The sequence below is a fragment of the Ipomoea nil genome, unplaced genomic scaffold, assembly GCF_001879475.1.
Source record: "Ipomoea nil cultivar Tokyo-kokei standard unplaced genomic scaffold, Asagao_1.1 scaffold2280, whole genome shotgun sequence".
NCBI lineage: Eukaryota > Viridiplantae > Streptophyta > Magnoliopsida > Solanales > Convolvulaceae > Ipomoea > Ipomoea nil.
Genome location: NW_017618708.1, coordinates 1196995 through 1220677, shown reverse-complemented (window position 1 = coordinate 1220677; position 23683 = coordinate 1196995). Strand labels below are relative to the sequence as shown.

Below are 23683 nucleotides of genomic sequence, written 5' to 3'. Positions count from 1 at the left end.
GTGGTATACAAAATCGACGTCAAAATATTAAATATATTTATATTTTTTTAAAAAAAAAAACTTTTAAAATCGATTTTTGATAAAAACCGACGTCATAATTCATTTTAAATAAATAAAAAAATTAACAAACTATACAACATTGGTTGTTTGTATAACCAACGTCATATAGTATTTTAAAAAAAAAAAAATTAAATTTAGGTTAAGACGACCGAGTCAACCGACTTCATAACCTATTTATTTATTTATTTGACATCGGTTGTGGTATAACTGACGTTGTATAGATACATATTTTATTTATTTTTTAATTTAGACTATGACGTGGGTTCGATCGTAACTTTTTTAAAAAAAAAATAATAAAATTAATGCCTATAGCTGATGCTTCTACAGTTCTACTAAGCTAAAGGGTATATACAAATAAATAAGAGTACAGTTGACTAGTTGAGACTAGGTCGAGGATAGATGAATTCGAAACACAAGTTACTCAAGAAAACCATGCAAGCTAAGGTAGGTTTTGTACAGAAACTCAGCTCCAAAACTTAATTGTCTGTGTTTAAGAATTAAGAAATAAGAATGAGATAGATTAGATAATGGGGTAAAATGAGTAAACTGTGCAGTACGTGGCTAAGGATCGTTGAAACAAAACAGTCAAAACAGTTCACTTAATTGGCTACAAAAATAAAACAGTACAGTTCAGACTTATTTCAGATGGAGAAATTATTATTATTAGTTAATTTAATTTAATTAACTCGACTTGGTGATGAAAAAACTACAATTTTAATTTATTGATATGGTAAAACATACATGTATGAGAACTAACATTATATATATGTGTTTGTGTGTATAACATATATAACAATGAATTCAAACAAGAGTGAGTGAGTGAGGGTGGGTTCCTTTGAAAACTCAAAAAATTGAGACTTGAGATGGAGAATTCAAGTTCAGCTCCATCTCATCCGACCTTCTTGCAAACAGCAATAATGCTATGGCAGAATTCATGCATCAGACCATTTCAGCTCACCAGCCCACTATGCACATTCAAAATTTGTCAGATGAAGTGAGAGAATACAGATCCGATGATTATCCATTGCAACCATCAACCATAAAAAAATTCAAGTAGCTAGTATAAAGTGCATGTTAAATGGTGAGAGATATATCATAGGGATAGAAAGAGACCAAAATATTTTTGGAACGAATAAGGAGGGCATCATTTCCATAGTTGTTTTGCTCAGCTTGAATCCACTTTGCAGAAGCCAGAACGGAATCCCTACATTTGCTTAACTGAATCAATGCAAGTGTGGTGATATCAGCAAAACCACTAGGGATTTCTTTCAACCTCAAGCAATCACTTATCTCTAAAGATTCGAGCACAGGGAAATGGTCACCCACAGCATTCCAATATTGGAGACTTCTGCTTTCAATTACCAACCTCTTCAATCGACGGAACCCTCCTTCTGATAGCTCCCATTTTAGACCTTTAATTTGCAAGCATTTACCAATTTTAGAACCTCCAGATTATCTGATCTGTACAAACACACACTTCACTTCACTTCACTTCACTTGCACTTATGAAACAAAACAGACTTTAAATGAATAAATTCATTCTTTTGCCATGGCAGCAATGCTGCATCCATCAGATTTCTGAGAACGAATTGCCCGCACAGACCATTTCAGCTCAACGCTATGCACATACTAAATTTGTCATTTCTTTCAACAGTTTCTCCAAGCCTTCCTATATATATTTCCAAAAAGGGAAAGAAATAAGCTTAATTCATCCATTTTTTCTTTAATTTGAGGCAAAAAAATTAAACAAAAAAAATAACACCAAAATAAACACTAGTTATATGTGCTCATACAACATACCTACATACACTACTACAGAAAACAGCTTTAATGTCAGTTAAAATACCCCATTTAATGTCGGTTATCTTTCTACGTCGAATTTAGAGACGTAGTAAGTAAATGATACGACGTCGGTTAAACAACCGACGTCGTATATTTTTTTTAAATTAAATTAATTAACATACGACGTCGGATTTTAGGGTAAAGCCGACGTCGTATAGTATTTATTTTTTTTAAAAAAAAAAATAATTAACATACGATGTCGGCTTTTAGGGAAAGCCGACGTCGTATGTTAATTAATTTAATTTTTAAAAAATATACGACGTTGTATTGTTTTTAAAAAAAATATTATACGACGTCGGCTTTACGTTAAAAGCCGACGTCATAAATTATTTATTTATTTTTAAACAATACGACGTCAGATATTTACATTTTTTTATATTATAATTGTTTTATGGTTTCTACCCCAACCTGTATCAATTTTCAGATCCTGCGCAGCTAGCAATTTAACATTCAACATCAACTAATTCATTAAACTAATTCAAACTACTAAACATGAAACTAATATAAAGGACACAATTCAACAAAACTACTAAACATCAAGCCAATAAACATAAACTAATTTTAGACGTAAAGTATCAACTAAGAAGCGTTTTATTAACTCATTCATCAATAAGAAACTTAGACCATTTGTCTCTAACTTCATCAATCTCTTGTTAGTTGTAGGGCATGCAATCTTCCTTGTCTTTCCAAAGCCTACAAAGTTCAAAAGAAATAAAAATAATAAATAATCAAGTATTTTTAAACATTTGAAGAAAAAAGATATATTATTAAATTACTTGCCTTATCCATTCCTTTGCTTAGGTTGTTGGAAACAATTTCCAACATGAACTTCATCACATAATAACCACCCTTTTTGTATAGCACACTACGTACATTTGAATTACAATAAAATTAAAATAAATTAATAAAAAACAATAAGTTTGCATGTTTTACAAAGTGAATGAAGTACTTACCGAACATATAGTCCATTTTGGTGAACGATTTTGTTTCTTTCCACTCATCATGTTTGTTGCAGTCATACACCTATTAATATAAGACATAAAATATATATAAATACTTGACATCACTAGCTTAATGATAACTATTAATTAATTATATAAATTTACATACGTTTCCATTATATGTTTAATGTCTTCACGCGGCCCATGACCAAGTGAATCAAACCAAAAAATTTCATTTAATCGAGGACAAATCGTTATCAACATTCAATGCTCACTACAAATAAATAATTTATTAGTTTTAAGTGAATATAATATATAATAAAAATATATTATATATACGTGATTGCAGTAATTTGGGGCAAACAAATAATACCCCGAGTATTCGGGTTGTCGAACCACATGGAAGTGAGGTACTAAGCACTAGCTACTTGGTTACTCATATGGAACTAATCTGAACGAAACTTGAAGATTGGATAATTGTAGAAAATAAAAGGCATAATAAACTAATTAACAAGGTTTTGTAAGCAATAGAGCAAAGCAGGATTCTTGGGATCACAATGTCTAACCACCTAGTGCCAATTAAAGTTTGTAATATTTAGTTTGGAATTTAGACTTGTGTGAGAATGCAGAGTGGAATAGAATTACTCTCGTAATCTCTAATCCTAGTGAATTTCCACTCTCGTGGCTTAAACACTCAATAAGAACAAAGAACAACATTCAAATATTCTCAATTACTACCATCTCTCGATGCGAAACAATCTAGAATAAATTCCCCAACCAAGTTGCCTTTCTCAATGTGCAACAGTCAAGTGCAATCGTATGTGCCCTAATTTATGCCTAACTCTCGTTATGACATGAATATGGCTATGAAGCAAGTAATTTAGGCCTTTAATTACTAGCAACAACAAATTAAAACAAGATTGCAACACAAATCATAAAACCAAACATAAATATATTAAGAAATTAAAGAACTAGGCACATAGGTTCATAAACAAATTCACCCAAAAATCCCTAAGGGTTTTAGCCACTCATGGCCATAATAGCAATCAATACAGTTTTGAAAGATAAACAAACAACAATAGGAATAAGAGAAAGAGTGAAAGAATTCTCCTGAATCTTCCTAGCCAATTCTCTACTCCAAAGCTAATTGTAAATCTTCAAATTGGTCCTCTTGGTTCTTGCTCTTCGTTGCCTTCCAATACCAAAATCTGGGAAAAAAGAAGAACTCTAGGGTTGGTGGAAGATTATTCTTTTATAGAGGAAACCCAATGGACTTCTTTTAGGAAAGTTCTAAAAATTCAGCATTCCGCATTCTCGACACGTCGAGAATATGCTCGACGCGTCAAGCCTCTTGTCTGGCACGAACATTAGCTACTGGAAATTCTCGTCGCGTCGATAGGCGGGCTCGACGCGTCGAGGCTTTGATGCTTCGACTTCTTCCTCTTTTTGATCTAGTCGTGCTTGAAAATCTCCCCTTGCTTTTACACTTAACCTATAATGGTGAAAAAAATACTACCAAACACCGTAAGACATTCAAAACAAGTGTAAAACCATGTCCTAATGATAAAACAAGGGAAACACGTATTAAATAGGCAAGATTAAAGAACTTAGTTACTGAGATGATTCAAAATAGCTATAAAAACATGCACAAATGTGATAACATCAATAAGTACTTTTATTTAAAACGTAATTATTACTTACTTGAGAACATATGGGACTAAGTATACAAATTTCTTCCCAGACTGCATGGTGGCATTTATATAAGAATTCCTGTCCTCCATATTATTCATTTGTGGTTGAATCCAATATGGATCTAGGAAGCCATACATGTCTTTTGATGCCAACTCAAAACTAATGTAAATACCCCTATTAACAAACACAACCAATTATATATAGATTACCAACTATATAAATATAAAACTATTATGAATAAATAATACTAAAGAACTTATTACCTCATAAAGAACTGAACTAGAGAAACATCGATAGTCTCCATTTTTAAGAAACGCATTATATCATCACTTGCAAGGTACAAGTCATAGTCAATATTGCCCATAATACCACGAGCCACATGGACCACAAGATGGTGTTCAAGATGGCGAGCGATTGAAAAGGCCTTTTTGCATCCATCAGTCAAAGAATCTGGATCAGCTATAGTGAATTGTTGATGTACGGATTGCACACCCGATTGAAAAGTCAATTTGGTCTTTTCTTTTGACTGTGAATTATAATACAAGTAAGAATTATTATTTTAAAAAGGAAAGTACTTACTATTTTAAAATAGAAATATTTTCAGTGTACATACCGTATCAACTTCAGTACATAACTCTACCAGCTTCTTTGGCCAAGCAATAAAGTGTTGAATTGCATCACCTACAAGCTGAACCTCACTGGTGGGGATTGGTACATGTGCACTTGGATCACTAACTTCATTTACACTCACCTTCACATGATCTATATCCAGTACAACCCCATGAACATGTCCACCATTGTAAGCTATCCCATATGCCATTAGCCGTCTAATTGGATCTTCTAAGAACAATTGACATCGTGCCCCTAACTGCATTAATTTTTAATTAAGATTCATATAAAATTTTATTGAAAAATAATAATAAGATTAACTATAAACGAACACTTACAGCCGGTAAATTACTAAAAGGGTCCGGGGAACTAGCTTTGTCACTTCGAGATGGTAGCTCAGCATCCACACATACGTCATCCCCCTGCTTTGATTGTACAGATTGGTGAACAGGAGTCTGCAGAGAACTAAATTGTAGCATCATCTGAGCTATGCGTGCCTCAAATTGCTTAGTTAATCGTTGACTCAATTCCTCCTGCTGAGCAATATTTTTCTGATTTTAGTTTTCTAGCGCTAGTGCAACAGCAGCATCAAGACGTGCATCAACCAATCGTTGAACATCTTCAGGAGTCTTTTGGCGACGTTTTGCATGGACAAATACACTTTTGATGCCATGTCCTCTTCCCATGGCTCTAACACGTCCAGAATGTTTATCAGTACCCAATGCAACAGTTAATGAATCTTGTCTTCCATCCTCAACAAATTCTCCTTGAGAAATTTGGAACTCAAGAGCATCCTAACATATATAAAAATTATTCAATAATAATTACTATTACTTTAGTAAATGACAACATATTTACTTACAATTTTTTCCGCCACCAATCTAGTTGATTCAGTGCGATAATTTCCTGACTTGTCAATTCTTGCTTTCTTCCACTTTTCTGCTATACGTGGAGGACTTGGAGGACTCATTGTGTACGACGGATCTGCATCAGCACATGCTTGTTTTTCTTTCAACTTCTCATCCATCATCATCTTCTCCAACCTTTTATAACCCTCTCGAGCTAAAAGATGTGGATGAATATTCTTAGCTTGTATGTCTTGATATTTTTTTCTTTTTGTCTATATAAATACAAAATATTAATCAAACTCTTTCCATGTCCCTCATAATATGATAGAGTTTATGTTCGAAATATTGATAGAATAATAATGATACCTCATATTCTGGACCTGTATGCGACTTTACAAACTCATCCAATGTCTCTTGTTCAATGAAGTCGTATTTTTTACAAGGGTTCATACTTGCAAAACGACCATATATATACTTGTTCACCAATTTTGCTTTAAAATCTTTCCACCGATCACCCACATATTTTATCCATTCTTTCCTCATAGCAATTGTGTCGGGAATATCATAAGTATTCTGCAAAACAAAATTATTTATTAGTTAGAAATGTAATTATAGTAAGTTTATGAATAAATCTAAATCTTAAAAAATTAAAAGTTATCAGGATTTGTTTCCAAATAGTACTCTTAATAGTTGCTGGGACATTTGACCATTCATCTATTGTGATAGGAGTATGGATTCGTCCCACTAATGCAACATAAATTTTAAATGCACTGCCATCTGGCCCGTAGACAGGCTCCAATCCATCAAGCTCAATGTGGTGTTTCCCCAAAGTAGAACGCTGCAGAATGAGTTTTTGCATACGAGTGGCACCCCTCGTCTTAGAAGTAGTATTACTACTTTGAGTAGTATGAGTATCTTGTGTAGTACCATATCCTGTGTAGTACCATCACCATTTGCTGAATCCATATGCCTGTTTAGAAACAAAAATTATTAGAATACATAGAAGTATTACAATAAGAAAACTAAAAAACAAAATAAATACTTAATTAAAGCATTACATGTAATAATCAATTCTCCCATATCCCTTCATGATGATCATCTCGTGATGCATGTACTCCATCTATCTCATTATCGATAATAGCGGGCAATAAACTTGAAGAAAAGGGTGGTATTTCCTCAATATCAAAACTAACATCTTCATTCTCATCTCTAGTAATTTGTCTCTTTCCAAGAAGAACAATTGACAATTTTTTGTCACAAGGATCACTAATATAAAAGACTTGTTTTGCTTGGGATGTCATTGTGAACTATTCATTTTTGTGCCCTTCACGATTAAAATCTACAAGTGTAAATCCTAACTCATCAACTTTTACACCATGTTTATTATCTACTCATCTACATCGGAACACCGGAACCCTAAAGAAAACGTAATCAACTTCCCATATTTCTTCAATCACACCATAATATGACAACTCTGCAAACACAAGATTTGTATCTTTCGAACTACTGAAATGCATTGAATTTGCAACCAAAGTAACCCGACTGTTTTGCATAATACAGTGCTCTTTTCATCGTGAGCTTTTGTATAAAAAGAAAACCCATTAATGTCATATCCATTATACCATATGACATCCAAACCAGGACCATGTGCTAACCATGAAACAGTTTCAGAAACATTATTCTCTTCAATAACTTTATTTTTGAACCAACAAATAAAAGTTCGATTATGTTCGCCCACAATCCACATGTCTGTCCTTCTGGGATTTTGCTCTCTATTCAATGCCTTGTCTTCATCTAAATACGGTTTGACTTCACTTGTATTATGCAAGATGTACAAGTGTGCCTCCTCAACATGTTCACGAGGCATAGTCTTCACTTTGACTCCTCGAGTACCCTTCCCAGCAATTCATCCTTCATGTTGATTCTTAGAAACACCAATAGCCTCTACCCCTGCCAAATATTCTGTACAAAACTCAGTAACCTCCTCTGCAACATAGCTTTCAACTATAGATGCTTCCAACCTATATCGGTTCCTAACATAACCTTTTAATACTTTCATGTACCGTTCAAATGGGTACATCCACCTCAAATAAGCTGGACCACAATGTGTGATCTCTCTCACCAAATGCACAAGCAAATGAACCATGATATCAAAAAATGAAGGTGGAAAGTGCATCTCTAGATGACACAGTGTAACAATAATGTCAGTTTGCAATTCATCTAATTTTTCTGGATCAACAACTTTCCCACATATTGCATTGAAAAAGAAACAAAGTCTTATGATGGTATATCTCAACTTTTTAGGCAATATGCCTCTAACAGCCACTGGCAATAGTTGTTGCATTAAGACATGACAATCATGAGACTTCAACCCCACCAACTTTAAATCTTGCATATTAACAAGTCTACTGATATTTGATGAATACCATTGTGGTACCTTTACTCCACGTAAACACTCGCAAAAACTTATTTTCTCCTTTCTTGATAAAGTATGAGCAGCCAAAGGCAAATATGTTTTCTTATCCCCGCAACGTGGAGCTAATGTAGGTCGTATACACATTTCAACCAAATCCAATCTAGCATTGAGTCCATCTTTAGTCATACCTTTTATGTCTAAAAGAGTTCCAACAAGACTATCACATGCATTTTTCTCCACATGCATCACATCAATATTATGTCTCACATCTAGTGTTTTCCAATATGGAAGATCAAAGAATATAGATTTCTTTTTCCACGGACTCTTCTCATTTGTAGGTATCTCAACATTAAATTTTGACATCTTACCTCTTTGAGATTGAAGTTTTTGAGTCTTACCAAAAGTAACATTGATGCATTCAACTCGTTCATAAACTTGATTCCCAGTCAATGATTGTGGAACATCCGTATAGTCTTGTACCCCATTGAATGCCTTTTTTTAATTTTCGATAAGGGTGAAATTTATCAAGAAATCTCCGATGCCCCATGTATACAATCTTTCTACCATGAACAAGTTGATGATAACAGGTATTATCTTCACATATGGGGCATGCCTTATGACCTTTGACACTATATCCAGACAGGTTTCCATAAGCTGGAAAGTCTTTGATTGTGCAAAAAAGCATTGCATGCAACTTAAAAGTCTCCTTCTGGTATGCGTCAAACACTAACACACCTTCATCCCATAATTGCTTCAAGTCATCAATCAAAGGCGCCAAAAAAACATCTATATCATTACCTGGTTGTTTTGGCCCAGAAATCATCAAGCATAATAATATGTATTTGCATTTCATACACAACCAAGGGGGTAGATTATAAATTATCAACATAACTAGCCATGAGCTATGCTTGCTACTTAGGTTTCCGTGGGGGTTAATACCATCAGTACAAAGTCTAAGTCTAAGATTTCTCGACTCGTGGCCAAATTCAGGAAATGCATTATCAAATGTTATCCATTGAGAAGAATCAGCCGGGTGTCGAAGCTTTCCATCAGAAATTCTTTCATCTGCATGCCATGTTAAGTTCTTCGCATCGCTTGGATTTGCAAACATGCGCTTAAATCTTGGAAGAATTGGGAGATACCACAAAACTTTAGCTGGTGGACTTTTCAAACGCACTTTACCACTCTCTCTTGTTTTATAACCAGATGCCCCGCATATTGGACATGCATGTAAGTCTTTGTAATCATTCCTAAACAATATGCAATCGTTAGGGCAAGCATGTACCTTTTTGTATCCCATACCCATGGGAGACAACCTCTTTTTGGCATCATACGTACTATTGGGAAGTTCATTACCATATGGAAGCATATCATTTACTATTTTAAGTAACGCAGTAAAGCTCTTGTTGCTCCACCCATTCCTAGCTTTCAAGTTGAATAATTTTAATACAGCAGATAATCGGGTATATTTACTACACCCTGGCCATAAAGGTTGTTTTGAATCATTCAATAATTCATCCAACTCATTTGACCGATTGGTAAACTCTTCTCCAACATCGCGAAACATTTCATCCAACCGATCTTCAGACTCATCATCTTCATTGTCAATATACATGTTAGATGTTGTAGCCACATCGCTTTCACCGTGCCAAATCCATTGTGTATAATATGGATTAATCCCATTAACGATTAGATCATCATATATGTCCTCTTCACCTAACCTTTTCTGATTACAATATTTCGTACAAGGACAGAAGAACCTATTATTACTATTCGGAAGGTTATTCTTTGCAAACTATAAAAAATTTCTAACTCCATCTTCATATTCCTGACTAAGTCGATTAGCTTTCATCCACCTTTTATCCATCACAAGCCAATCTAAAATAATAATAACCCTAGTTAAACATTTGATAACACTATTTTAACAAATTTCTATAATAATTATTACAGCAACTACACAAATTCATAAAATTCAACATATATATATACAAAATAAATCCTAAATTTTCAAATATCAACACAATTCCATATCTATTTCACAAAGGGCTTATCTTTTCCATTTTATTTAGTAATTAGATTCTAAGGCAATTTATAAGTCATCTCATAAAAGAAATTGTCAAATTCTTTAGCTCAATCTTTCTTCACCTAAATAACTAAACTACTACTCTCTCAATCTCATTTATAGATAAAAATTTCTAAAAATAAAAAATATATAAACAATATTTCATAAAATTCCACATATACACACAACAATTCATAATTTACCCAATAACTTATAAAATTAAAAATATATAAAAAACTAATTATATATATATATATATATATATATATATATATATATATATATATATATATATATATATATATATATTACGTACCCCGGCAGCGGCGTCCGAGCTGTGGCGGCGAGACACGAGTGGCATCGGAGAGTAGGGGCGGCGGCGTCGACAATCGCTACTGCCGTTCGGCGACATGGCGTCCGATCTGTGGTGGCGGCGGCTGGCGACGATACACGATGGCATGGTGGTGTGGCGGTGAGGAGGTGTGGCGATGAAGATGAAGATGAAGTTTTTTTTTATTATTATTTGAATTGCAATCGGTATAGTAGCTTCAGATTACGGCTTGGAGTGTATTTAACAAATATACGACATCGGCTATATAATTAGCCGACGCTGTATGTTATTTTAATACTTTTTTTATTTATTTAAATAGCATACGACGTCGGCTAATTAATCGTATGTCATTTAAATTTATTTTTGTTTAATTTTTTTATTCAGTATACGGCTTCGGCTAATTAATTAGCCGACGCCGTATGTTATTTTAATACTTATTTTTTTTTTATTTAAATAGCATACGACATCGGCTAATTAATTAGCCGACGTCGTATGTTATTTAAATTTCATTTTTTAACTAGTTTACGACGTTGGCCGACATTGTAACTATTTTACTTTTTTTTTTTAATTTCGTTTATATATGACGTCGGTTATTTGTTATAACCGACATCATATGTATTTTTTTAAAAAAAATAAAAAATAATTTAAATATTTAACTTCAGATTTTCTAAAATCCGATCGTCGTAATGTATTTCTGTAGTAGTGATACTACTATTCATTCATGACTCTCTTCCTCCTCAAACCACTTACAGAAAAGTCAGGAAAAACAATAAATTCAGTAAGAAGAAAAGACCAACACACAACATTTAGATAGGTAAAGAAATATGAGATAGAGAAATTAAAATTGAGATAGAAGTGAGAGAAAACAGATCAGATAGATGATTTTCCATTGTAACCATCAGCCATTAAAAATTCAAGTAGCATGAAGTGCACGTTAAATGGTGAGAGATATACCAGAGGGATAGAGAGAGACCTTAATATTTTAGTAACGAACTAGGAGGGCATCATTTCCATAGTTGTTGTTTGCTCTTCCTGAATCCACTTTGCAGAAGCCACAAGGGAATCCTTACATCTGCTTAACTAAATCAATGCTAGTGTTGTGATATATATCGGCAAAACCACGAGGGATTTCTTTCAACAAATTGCACTCACTTATCTCTAAACATTCAAGCATAGGGATTTCTTTGAACAAATTACCAGGTAATCTCATAACTTAAACCAAACAAGGTAATATAACATTACCAGACTTAGATTACCTAGGTAATCTAAGATGACCCGAATCAAACGCCCCCTTAGGAGAAAAGACTTATCTAACCATCTCCACTTTCACAAATATGCCCTTTAGGAGAAAAAACTTATCTCACATATACACATTGGTAGGAACAACCATGCTCATCTCAACTAGCCAGCCACATGCATCACTTAGCATCAAACGTACATTTCCCAGTGCATGTACACGAACCGCTTTGTTCCAAGTCATTCGCCCCTCAACCGTCGACCTGTTATACCGCCACGACTCATGCTAACTGTCCCATTCAGCTAACCTCCTGCATCCGGCCCATACCAGGTCCATGTCCCCTCCAGGTATCCATGCTGCCCCTAACACAACAGCACTCCTGCAAAGTCACACTAAATCCGTGTGCCTTGCCCAATGCTCCACTAACCAGCAATTTCCACTGGCCGGCAACACGCACCATGCAACATCAAACGTTTCCTAGTGCATGTTCACGAACTACTTCGTCGTCCCGACCAGTCCGCCCATACCAACCGTGACTCATGCCAAGCCCGGCCCATACCAGCCATGACTCATGCCAAGTCCGGCCTATACCAGCTGTGACTCATGCCAAGCCCGACCCATACCAGTCGTAACTCATGCCAAGCCCGACCCATACCAGCACCTAATCCCTATATGAGACAAACTCAACAATCCAGATTAGCTAGTTTTTCTGCTTCAAGGTTTTTAGAAGGCCCTGATGTACAAACAAATCTTTTACCCTAGACTACCATAACCCAAAATTCCTTGTACCATCAAACTTTGATACCTCGAATTTTGTACTTGAACTGGTCATCTCAACAAAGCTCTGATACCAATTTGTTGAGGATTAATAAGAACAAGAAACAATAATAACGGCAAAAAGTAAAGAAGATAATATTTACGTTAGTGAAACTATTCTTTTATTCATAGTGATGGTGATAGTGGTGACACAACCCTTAGAGACACAACCAATATATTTATAAGCATCTAATCCATGTAGCATTTAGGTCTACCTATTTCACTCCTATTCCTAATGAGACAAACTCATATTCCTAATCCCTATATAAGACAAACTCAACATAAGGGTTCATTACCTAATGCTCCTGGCACTCTCGGAAGGTAACGAATCGATTTTAAGAAAAGTGTGTGCTACACATGACTCGAATTTCCTCATTCTTCTTTGTTGGGCTTACAATCTCATATTATAAAACCATTTCTCGTTTATTTATTTTTGTATTAATAAATCTTGGTTTCGTACCAAATTTTTGTTGAATTAATTTTCTAAGTTTCATACTAGTTTATGATTGGGATTATTTTTGGAAAATTATAAATTCCATTGTTTTCGAATTTTATATATATATATATATATATATATATATATATATATATATATATATATATATGTATATATATATATGGTTGAGTTCAAATGAGGACAACAATATATAGAGGACTGTGAGGACAAATAATGGGCACACAACAAATTAATACCAGGCACACAACATAATACATAATGGCACACAAGAATAAATGTAAACATCAGGTTTCGAACCCAGGCTCTATAAATTGACAAATCTAGCACGCGACATACAAACGGGGCACACGACTACATTCGACCATGCACACGACATACCGACTAATGGCATACACTGCATCTGTCCTCACAGTCCTCTATAATATACTTGTCCTCATTTGAATGTGTACACACACACACATCCCATTTTTTTTTGATATATCGACTTATTAACCACCAACAATTCCTATTTTTAAGAAACCACATGCAACACTTTCATTCTATGCTAATAACTGGTGCAAGCTAAGTGTTGTTTTTGTCAAACTCAAGTGGCTTGGGGAACATCATATCATTACTGCAAAGATCTAGTTAAAGCCCAGTCCCAAGTCTGTGAAGGAACTTAGGGCATTCCCAATAAGAGTTTTTGTTGGGTTTTGGAACATGAAAAATTGAACTAGTTTTTATATAATGGGAAAAACGATTTTTTGCTAAACATTTCTCCTAGAAAAAACATGATTTTTGCAAGGGGAGAGAAAAAAGAGAAAAAAAAAAAAAAAAAAAAAAAAAAAAAAAAAAAGCCAGAATTGTGCGTTTGAAATGCACTGTGCGGCCCCAGCGGGCGCGTGTTCCCCACGCACCCACTAGGGCGGCCACTCTGACGAATGACCGTTGTTTTCCTTTTAAAAAAAATTGTCATAATCTTTTTTTTTTTCATTTTCTTTTTTTCTTCTATTTTTCTCTCTCCTACATGGCTTCCTAAAATGTTGTGCAAAAACCAAACATTTGGAGATGCTCTTAGGGCATCCTCAATAGTGAGGTTTTTGATGTGCCAACTAGGAGAGAGAAGAAGGAAAAAGAGAGAGAGAAAAGGAAAAAGATAGAAACTGGCCCAAAAAAAAAGTGTTTGATGGCCACCAATGCAATCGTTATATCGTGGACTGCGGTGCATAATCGATTATCCACCGCACATCAAAACGGCGTCGTTTCTTTAAGTAAAGAAACGGTACACTGTTAGTGTTAATGAAGTGACACTACAATGTATCTAAACTGACACTGCCTCACGTATTATTTCTATATTATCAAATGAAACTGCAGTTATATAAAAATGATACTATAGTGTAGCCGGTGAAATGAAACTGCAGTATATATAAAATGATAAACTGAATAACATTTCACATATTTGAGTGTATATTGTACAATAAAGCTGTAATTATATCGAAATGATCATGTAGTTATGTTTTAATGAAACTATAGTGTGTATAAAATAAAATAACATTTTCACATATTTGAGTGTATAAATATTGAATGAAACTGTAGTTATATCGAAATAAAACTGTAGTTGTGTTAAACTGAAACTGCAGTGTATACAAAATGAAACTGAAGAACAGAGTTATTTTTTGCAGACTGGTGCGGAACGGCACGAAACGGATTTCGTTTCTTTCCATTAAATAAAACGACGTCGTTTTGATGCGCGGTGCATAATCAATTATGCACCGCGGTGCACGATATAATTTGCCCCACCAATGTGCATTCATCTTCTCTTTCCCTGTGCCACGGGACCCATAAAAAAATTCATCTCTTGCAGCAGGAGCTCAAATTTTCTTTTACATCCCCTTCTTTCCTCCACATCACCTATGTTACTCTCAAAAACTGTGCAAAATGCACTATCGGTGATGGCCTAAGCTAGCTTCATGGGGGGCAAACTATTATGTGGACCTCAGTCCACTTTGTAAGGTGGATCCCAATTCAAAGATACACAATTTACTTTTTAAAAATTCACAATTTGTGATGACCCTGTATTTTATTCACAAACTTTCAATATTTAGAAGCACAATTTATATTCTAGATGTTCACTATTCTAATAATAAAAATACACAATTTAGGACCAAGATCCATCTTGCAAGGTGGACCCTGATCCATAGTATAACAACTGCTTCTAGTCCACTTGTAGGTAGGTCATTTACAGGCCGGAGATCAGATTAGTAAAATATACGTTATTGGATTATTGGCAAATCTTCTACACAGTTACTTACGAAGAAGAAGAAGAAAAGAAGATGGTGATGAGAATGCATATATTCCAATGGTCTGACCCTTCTTGCATACTGCAAACTACAATATATGCTATGGCAGCCAGCATCCATCAGATTTCCAATCACCAAAACACATAATATATAATAGTATGATTTTTTTTTTTTTTTTGGTGGCTAGAAAAACGTGTAACCACTATCCCAGTGTGTGCATTAGGTAATCCCACCTTGTGATCCTAACCAGTAAAGGAGCATAATGAATTAAACTAATGAAGTAAACTAACTTAAGTTGTCCATAGCTAATTGGCTCAAACCAAGAAAGCAAATAGGCTGCTCACATTAGGATCGAAACTTGTAACCTTGTGGTTACCATGTCAATAAACTGATCAACTAGACTATGATTTTCTATTATGATTAATCTTTTTCGTTACGCTGTGGTAGTACTAGATATTTTTGAATCTGCATAGGGGCTTCAATTCTCTGTTGGCCTTTTGCACACATATCTCTCCTTACTCATACTATTACTTATCTGTACTGTGTGCATCAACCATAACTGCATTGGAACATTAACTGAAATAGACACTTATCAAATATTACACAAAAATAGTCCAAACTCCATTATGTTTAATTTGGGCATATGAGAAATACATTTCTCAACTGAGTGGAAAATTATTTTCTAATTCCTTTTAAAAAGGAAAAAATATTGGAAATGCTTTTTACAAATTATATGGTTTCGTATTCCTAAGTCAAACAAATTATTTAAATGTTTGGTTGGTTAAGGAGTTGAAAAGAAATATATAGTCAAATGCTTGGTTGGTTTAGCATATATATATATATATATATATATATATATATATATATAGTTGAGTTCATACAGGGCCGGGCCTTTTCGTGCGGTCAGTGCGGCCGCACCAATAGTTATACGAATATACGCCATTCATGTTAGGAAATGCACAATAAAAATAATGCACAAATTAGGTACGCATCACCAAAAATGCACTATTAGGTTAGAATAAAAGCACCACACAGTGTTGTGTATATATATATATATATATATATATATATATATATATATGTGCTGAATTTTTTTGGGTGTGTTTGTATGTTTTTTGGTATATTTGTGCAATTCTTTGTTGTGCTCTTCCTAACAATATTAATGTCTTTTGTTAACACTGTTGATGTATTTTGTCAAAACGGTCACACGGTCGCACGCGAAGGCGCGACCGCATTTAAACTTTTATCTATATATATATATATATATATATATATATATATATATATATATATATATATATATAAAAGCAGATATACAGATAGAGAAAAATTAAACAGATAATGACTATTCATTACAGTGCAGAGCAGCAATATTGCAACCATCATATCTACAAACTAATTCCTCAGCACCAAAATCTGTACAAACAAACTTCACTTAAGAATCAAAACAGATTTCTGAGACTTTAAATGAGTGAATAAAAATTCTTTCCGCATGCAATGGCAGCACCATCCATCAGATTTCTGAGAACAAATTGCCCGCACAGACCATTTCAGCTACCCACTATGCACATTCTCAATTTGTCATTTCTTCCAACAATTTCTCCAGGACTTCCTATATATATTTCCAAAAAGGGAAAGCAATAAGCTTAATTAATCCATTTTTCTTTAATTTCAGGCAAAAAAAAAAAAGCAAAAAAACACAGAAATAAACACTAGTTATATGTGCTCATACAACATACCTCTGTTCCTCCTCAAACCATGAAGTCTGGAAACAAAAAATTGAGTAAAAAGAAAAGGTGAACACACAATAGTTAGATAGGTAAGGAAATATAAAATAGAAAAATTTAAAAAGAGATAGAAGTGAGAGAAAACATATCAGATTGATGATTATCCATTGCAACCATCAGCCATCAAAAATTCAAGTAGCATGAAGTGCATGTTAAATGTTGAGAGATATACTAGAGGGATAGAAAAAGACCTTAATATTTTAGTAATAATAAGGAACAAGGAGGACATCATTTCCATAGTTGTTTTGCTCTTCTTGAATCCACTCTGCAGAAGTCACAAGGGAAGCCCCACAATCCCTTAACCGAATCAATGCTAGTGTGTTGATATCGGCAAAACCACGAGGAATTTCTTTCAAAAAAAAGCACTCATTTATCTCTAAACATTCGAGCATAGGGAAATGATCACCCACAGCATTCCAACATTGCAAAAATGTTTTTTCAATTACCAACCTCTTCAATCGAGGGAACCCTCCATCACATGTCTCCCACATTGGGCCTTCACAAGCATCTATCAATTTTAGAACCTCCAGATTGGGCAACATACTAATAGCGCTCAGCTCACTCCACTGCATATTACACTTCATCAAGCTGAGCTTCTTAAGATTTGGTAAACTAGTTGCCCATGGGATGCTACACATAACAAGGTTGAGATTCATCCACCATCTGATGCTTAGTTTCTCAAGCTGCTCCAAGTGGACAAAATTATTAAAACAATCTAGACTATTATCATGGCATCTACCATCAACCCCCAGTGTTTTTAAATTTGGAATCATTGTAAACAAATCCTTAGTACATAACTTAGAATCCAACCAACATATATTCTCTAAGTCTCTATAAACAACCGACGGAGTTTCTAATGAACAAATTCTTTCAATGCAAAAATTCCTTAATTGTGGCATTTTCCAAATTCTAGATGGCTCAGAGGAATGCAATATAGAACCATCTCCACTAACAATCAAACTTTGCATATTCCAATGCTCAAAGAGCTTTATCTCAGAACACTTATACGTGGACAAAGCTAAGTATCTCAAATGAACAAGATTTGCAAGCACATTTAGGTCTATAACTCCTTCCCAAATTCTGTTTCTCATGTCTAGTACTCTTAGTAGATTCATGTGTGAAAATAGACGTTTCACATTTCCATCCCAAGAATAGTAAACATAAAATAAGTGAAAGGAATGAGATTTGTGAAAGCACTCATCTTCTTCAAACCTGACTTTATTATAGAAAGATCTTGATGTATGACTTATCCAACGACAAGGTTTTTTACCTCCATTGACATTCAAGAGATTTTCAAGTCTAGCTTCTCTCAAGCACAAATCTCGCAACAGATCATGGATCATTATTTTCTTCATTTCCCCATTGTAGCTATGTTTGCTAACTATAACAAGACTTCTATCAACAAGATCTTTCAAGCATTCCATAGCCATATTCTCCAAATTCACTTGCTTCACAGTGCTCAAAAATCCCTCTGCCGCCCACAACCTAACCAACTTCTTCACAGAGATCTCATAGTCTTCTTCAAAAATTCCAAAATATAGAAAACAGGCTTTTAAGTGCTGTGGTAAGTGATTGTAACTCAAATATAGTATTCTGGAACATGCATCACTAGAATCACCCATTACACTCTTTGCAACATTCTTCCACTTTTCCTCCTCCTCTTCTATCTTGGAGAGAAGACTAGCTACTATAGTAATAGCTAGTGGTAATCCATCACATTTCTTCACTATGTCTCTACCAATTTGCTCAAACACAAGAAGGAATTCAGTTTTACCAAAAACATTGCAGTAGAGATTCCAACTTTCATCGGCATCTAAGAAAGGCATGTCAAGAGGAGAGTTACCTGAGCTAGCATATTCTGCCACCTCTCTGAGTCGAGAAGTCAATAGTATGCAGCTTCCATTATTATCATTTGGAAAGCATCTTTGCACACTATCCCAAACAGTAGTATTCCATATATCATCAATCACTATCAAATATCTTTGACTCTTCAAACTTTTATACACACTTTCTGCTAATTGGTCTTGGCGATCTCTTGATGCTGCAGTAACACAACTAAGAAGACATTTGAGCATTTGTTCTATGTTATACTCTTGGGATACAGTAACCCATGCTTGCTTGTCGAAATGAGAAGTAATTGATGGATGTTCATAAAGTTTGTGTGCTAAAGTGGTCTTGCCTATTCCTCCCATGCCAACAATTGAAACAACTTGTCTCCCCTTAGTTGTTTGTTGCGTGAGCAGCTGATCCAATATCTTCTCGAATAGCTTCTCGCATCCGACCATTCTATCGTCAAACTTTGAAGTGTTTTTGGAAAAGTTTCTCACAATAATTTGCTTGTGTACTAAATGATGCAGTGATGATCCTTTGACAAGCTGTAGTCCTCTTTGTCGGATCCGACCAAGGAGTGAAACATCAGTGAGTCTTTGGTTTTTTGATGAAGCTGTCTTTGCAAGCTGCTGGTATTCAGTTTGAAACCTAATCAACTCATTCCTGTGGTAATCAGTCTGTTTTTCTGCTTCGTTGAAGATTTGATGAAGCCTGAGCAGGCAAGCTGTTACATGAAGACTATCCTTTGCTACATAAATGGAACTCAACTCCATCTCAATCCTTTCTTCCGCTTTGAACGATGCATCTCTGATCTGCGCCTCTAAATCTTTCTTCACCCTCACCCTCGCATCATCATAGGGGATCTCAGATTTCTCAAGACTTTGTTGCAGCAAGCCCAGATTTTGATGGAGAGAAACTATCTTTTGTTTGACTTCAGTCATCTCCCTGAGCCGAGAAGTCAAAAGTATACTATCCCAAGCAAACTGCTGCTTTCCATAAAGCCTGCGGAGGAAAGCCTTCATACGAAGAAGGAGCTTCGTCCAACCCTTTGATGACGCTTCTTCGTCCACCTCTCTCTCTCTGCTCCAAGCCTCAAGAATTTCTAGCTCTAAATGGATGTCATCACGCATCCGTGCCGCCTCTAAATCTTCTTCAAGCAGCTGCGGCCTTTCAATTTTAATCAACTTCTTCTTCTTGGGGTAATAATCATTCATCGCCCCCAAATCATAATTGGCAATCTGGGATTTCTTAAGAATTTTCTGTAGCAAGCCAAGATTTTCATTGCCATCTCTAATCTGTGCCTCTAAATCTTCAAGAGGGAAGCGTGATTGTGATTGCAAGAAATGTAGAGAAAGTGTTTCCATAAGCGAAGTTACAGCAGCGTAAGCCATTTAATTTGTGTCTTTCTGTCGATCAGAGCAGAATTGAACTCAGAAGAATTGCATAGATCGATCTGATACAATGTAAACCGGAATTCGTTGGTCAACACCAGAGTTTAAATAAACATGATTTTTAAATTCGCGGCAGTTGCCTAGCTTCTTTCTTTCTTGTCATAATTGCAATTTTAGTCCCTAAATTATAGGAGAAGTGCAAGTGTAGTTCTTAATTATCATAATTTATAAATTTGATTCTTAATTAGTTCTGGAAATGATTTAATTTGTGGTTTTGAAATATATTAGAAACCAAAAGTGTAATTTTTATAAACGAGAAAGACAAAAATAGTCACTTTTGTGACTAATTGAGACACAAAATTACAAGTCATGATAATTAACATTAATACAAAAATCACCTACAACGTCGCATATATAACATCGGTTGAATACAAAACCGACGTCAAAATATTAAATAGATTTATAATTTTTTTAAAAGACTTTTAACGTCGTTGTTTTTGTAAAAATCAACGTCATAATTCATTTTAAATAAATAACAAAATTAACATCATCAAACTATACAACGTCTATTGTTTGTATAACCGACATCGTATAGTATTTTTAATTTTTTTTAAAAAAATTTAGGTTATGATGTCGGTTCCTTAAAGGAAGGATTCGACGTTTTAATGAACCAACATCGTAACCTATATATTTTTAAAAAATAATACTAATACGACGTCGATTGTGGTATAACCGACGCCATATAGTATACGTGTTTTTCTTTTAAATTTAGGCTACGATGTCGGTTCGTCATCTAACCGACGTCGTAACCTATTTTCTTTATCTTACGTATTTATATAGAATTTTTTTTTGCTATAACTTATAGCATACATAATATCAATTTATGTAAGTTAAGTAATGCTGAAATAAAAAAAAAATGTGCTAGATGAGTTAGCTAGATAGCTAATTAGATTTTTGATGCATTTTATTTATATTTACTATATATAATTGGATGGATGGAATGTTTGAGTATTTCAGATTTTATTTGTTCTTGTATTTATGAATTGCAAATTTTTTAAAATAAATATAAAAGGTAAAATTATTTACATTAAGTGAATTAAATAAACTATTTAGGAATAAAAGCATACTTATATTAATAACTTTAGAGCAGATAAGAACAATAACTCTTTAGTACAATTAAAAAATTAGATGCCTTTTTTGGTGCTTTCAAATAACGTGTAGTCGAAAAAGTTTACGCTAAATAGATTTTAATTTGAAAGGGTATGGCTTCTGACTCCCTCTCGTTTATTCCGCCACCGACGGTAGCCAATAGGTCGCCGGAGGAGCAAGATCTCCTTGAAAGAAGTACCAAGAAAACCAAAAGAGGACGCGATATGCTAGAAGGGGCCTCGGCACCAAGGCTTGACAAGCCCGTTGAGAACACAGGGGGTGTTGGTACCCCGGATTCCGGCCAGTGGAGAACACCGGCGGCAACTCCAAGTGAAGCCTGGAATAGGCGCGAAGGCAAACAACTGCTGGAAGAAGAGGAGGATTCGGAAGACGATGAAATGGAAGAAATTGAAACCAGAAATGGATATCCGGCCATCCATGTCTCTAAAGAAGAGAAAGAAAGATTGAGGCGGCCTTGGCACCGTTCTCTAATCATCCGCTTATTGGGCAGAACTGTAGGTTACTCCTTTCTGCTACAAAGGCTTCAGCGCATGTGGCGATCAGAGGCTCCATTTGAGTTAATAGCACTGAACAACGACTTTTATTTGGCCAAGTTCGAATCGATTAGGGACTACGAAGCGGCTAAATTCGGTGGACCTTAGATGGTGTTCGACCACTATCTGACCGTTCAACAATGGCGACCTAATTTTGATACAAGAATCAGCAAGATGGAGAAACTATTAGCGTGGATTCGCTTCCCTTCACTCCCAATTGAATATTTCGACAAACGATTCCTCAAGAAAATCGGGAAGACAATTGGTCGCCCCATCAAGACCGACACGACTAGCACCGCCTCCAAGGGAAAGTTTGCAAGGGTGTGCATTGAGTTTGATATTACGAAACCCCTTTTATCGAGATTTGTCCTTGATGATGTCGAATGGCCTATTGAATATGAGGGCATCCACTTGGTGTGCTTCAAATGCGGTGTTTATGGCCATCGCCAGGAGAATTGTACTGGATGTGGAGCTAGTAATACGCAAGAGTAGAATGGAGTACCATAAATACCTGCCAAAACCAATCTGATGCCTGCTGAGAGATATGGAACTTGGATGTTGGTCACAAGAAGAGACAGAAGGAACAATGCCAGGCAGTCAAATAAACAGACGAATCTTCCGGCCAGAACAACTCATAGAGCGAATTCTCTGAATGAAGGTCATACGGGTGGTATTTTGGTGGAGCAGACCATGTTCGATGCGTTGGATAGACTTGAGGAGGAGGCAAACGCCCAGGGACAGATTCCACAATCGGAATTGCCTACACTGCAATAGCACTCTGTCGAGCTACCACAGATCTGAACCAACTATCGAAAACCTCGACCCCAGAAGGAACCAATTACAGTCCAGCTTAACCAAGAGACTGCTGAGCAGAGTGCTGCGCAGCAACATTACCATTACGTAGGCCGTGGAGGGTTTCGTGGACGAGGTGGAAGGGGAGGAACTCCCAATAGAGCCGCAGCGGAAAGAGAGCACACCGTCGTTCGTGGGTCAAACGGAGGAAGGAATATTAGAAGCAGAGTAGTATTTCATAACGAGGATCATCTGGGATTCTCGCCTCATACCACAACGGATGAACAACAAAGACAGGTTTCCCCTAATCCTTTGACTCCTTTGGAAAAAGACTACAGACATAATCCTCCTGACCCCATGATTGGGGTGGAGAAAGATCATGTGCACAATCCCCCAGATTCTGGTCGGGGCAACCTTGAAATGGGTGACCCCCCAGACACCATTATGTTGGATGATTCTGAGCAGCCTGATTGCATCGCCGTAAACCGGCAGCGCCAAGGTGCGCCTATTGCCCCTCCACTATCTTAATGATAGCTCTTGTTTGGAACTGTCAGGGTGCAGCGTCTAACTCATTTAGAAGCACTCTGAAA

General features: G+C 35.5%; 1 protein-coding gene across 1 annotated transcript in view; it reads right to left on the bottom strand.

Annotated features, from left to right (window-relative positions):
* LOC109150737 overlaps nucleotides 1-20635 on the bottom strand; it is a 67602-nt gene extending 46967 nt beyond the window's left edge. The window contains exon 1 of the mRNA XM_019298724.1: nucleotides 20604-20635. The gene's annotated coding sequence lies outside the window, so the exon portion shown is untranslated. The remainder of the gene's footprint in view (nucleotides 1-20603) is intronic.
* Between the last annotated feature and the right edge of the window lie 3048 nt (nucleotides 20636-23683).